The sequence below is a fragment of the Aplysia californica genome, unplaced genomic scaffold, assembly GCF_000002075.1.
Source record: "Aplysia californica isolate F4 #8 unplaced genomic scaffold, AplCal3.0 scaffold01435, whole genome shotgun sequence".
In the NCBI taxonomy this organism is placed as follows: Eukaryota; Metazoa; Mollusca; class Gastropoda; order Aplysiida; family Aplysiidae; genus Aplysia; species Aplysia californica.
In genome coordinates this window covers 86,702-88,817 of record NW_004798705.1, presented here as the reverse complement: position 1 = coordinate 88,817, position 2,116 = coordinate 86,702, and the positions used below count along the sequence as shown (strand labels likewise).

General features: G+C 43.7%; 1 non-coding gene across 1 annotated transcript in view; it reads right to left on the bottom strand.

The window, feature by feature from the left end:
- Positions 1-35: 35 nt before the first annotated feature.
- Positions 36-2,116, bottom strand: part of LOC101862475 — a 10,334-nt gene continuing 8,253 nt past the window's right edge. The window contains exons 2-3 of the transcript XR_004859427.1: positions 1,846-1,876; positions 36-176 (exon numbers count right to left, since the gene is read on the bottom strand). This is a non-coding gene — a transcript (uncharacterized LOC101862475). The remainder of the gene's footprint in view (positions 177-1,845; positions 1,877-2,116) is intronic.

The following is a 2,116-nucleotide window of genomic DNA, read 5'->3' as shown; positions in this document are numbered from 1 at the left end:
CTTTTTCTCCCCCCCCCTCCCAGAGGACATACCATCAGCGTCCACCTCGTTGATCATATCCTGCAGCTCCTCCTCCGTGGGCGCTTGTCCCTGTGACCTCATGACTGTGCCCAGCTCACTCGTCGTGATGAAACCGTCGCCATCTTTGTCGAACAGCGAAAATGCTTCTTTCAGTTCTGGGAAAGTTTAGCGCAATGTGACATTAAACTATAGCGGCATCGTATAGCAATGCTAAACGAATGCATATTTCAACAGTGTATATGAACGCTGTAAAAGTGTAACTTAACGGTTTTTTCTGTCGTGCACTCTGTCTTTCGGTCACAAATTGTCTTTTATTCAGGAGAAATTTTTTACAGTAAATTATTAAATAAGATGCGTTTGATAATTAATTTGCCTCTTGCCAGAATAATTTGAGAGAATTTTTGAACTAAAGCATACTGTTCAAATTGTGGCTGTCCCACTGAAATATTCAGCCACTCTTCAGATCAGACTTCATTCCAACTCTCTGCTACAAGCGACAAATCTGGACCCTCAATAAAGCGCAGCAAAATAAAATAACAGCTCTTGCTAAATGAACTGTTTTGGAAAAACGTTAAATATCATTTGAAGGGACAGGCAAAGAAACCCTCCCCCCCCACCAGTAGGTAAGCGTCGAATTGAGCATAAAATACATCGAGAGACGACAAAAGGTAATTTGGATACGTCATGAGAATGGGACCTCAACAGCCAGCCTCTAGGTCCTACGTCATAAGATTTGATGGTTTCAAGGCAAAAGGAATATACAGAATAAGATGGACCTATGGAGTCAAAGAGACACTCCAAAGGAGCAAAACGACGATCCAAACAGCAACACACCTGGACCAGGTCCACCAATTGTATTTCCCTTCGACACCTCGTGGAATAAGAGGATAGAAAAAAGTAGAGAGTATAGAAAGTTGGGTCGCAGGCTGACAATTTGGCGAACTCATGGGAGTTCGATGACAGAATCGTAGTGTAATTCCGAATTTGGCTCTTCACCCTCCCGGGATACTTTTCACTCTCAGCTTTGTGTTCTGACAGAGAACAACGCACCCCGTCTTCTATTTTTCTTCAACGTAGGATTTTTACGGCCCCATCGACACAATTAAAATTATATTATTCAGGAGTCAGGGGAATCCACTCTGCCTGTCAGGGCCAACTCGGGGCGAGAACGATGTCATCCCTGCAGAAAGATAGAGATACTTGATACAAATTTTCCCCATATTAGAATTGAATTCAAGTCTTCTGCGTTCTACAGCAATACACCACAGACGCCGGTGTATTTGAACTGACCTACGGCATGCCCAGTAGGACGGATATATATGTAAGTAAGTGTAATGGTTTAACGCCCCCATCAACGTAATTAGGTAATTTAAGGGGCGGGACTTCCGAATTTTAAAGTCCACATCCTGTAGGACCGAGCCAAATGGGTTGAGAGCCTTGAAAACTCCACATAACAACTTGAGTTGAAGAACGCCTAGTCTGGGATTCGAACCAGGGCCACCCACTTCGTAGTCCAGCTTGATACCAACTGAGTTGACAGAGCGCTCTAGTCGGACATTAAGCTTTAAAAGACCCCAACCCCACAACAAAACAGGTGGACCACAAATATTTTTAGGTTCCAGTGTACTTGACGGTCTAAACAAAAGGACCAGCCTGACATCTGCTCTACTTGAAAGTGTTACTTGTCTGCAACAATCCACAACCATGTATGGTTTGGGTTCGAGTTGGTCAGTAGAATAGTTAACTGCCAAGTGGAACATCTGTCACTATCAGACTGGTCCGGTGGTAGACCGTCAAATTGACTGGCACTCTTTTCTTGCCTACCTGTTATTTGCTCTTTACTCAACTCTGATTCCTGAGGAAAAGAAAGAGCGGGCGTTAAAAAAAAAGAAATGAGGAAAACGTCTCTCATTCGGCTTTGTAGCTCGTGTGCATAGGTTGGTGGCTGAAACGCCTGAAACTTTACTTCTGAGAGCCTTTTTGGTAGAAGTAGAAGCCCCAAAATGTTGTTACAAAACTCTGGACTCATTCACTCACTCACTCATTCGTTAATTCTCTCTTGCTCTCTCTCTCTCTCTCTCTCTCTCTCTCTCTC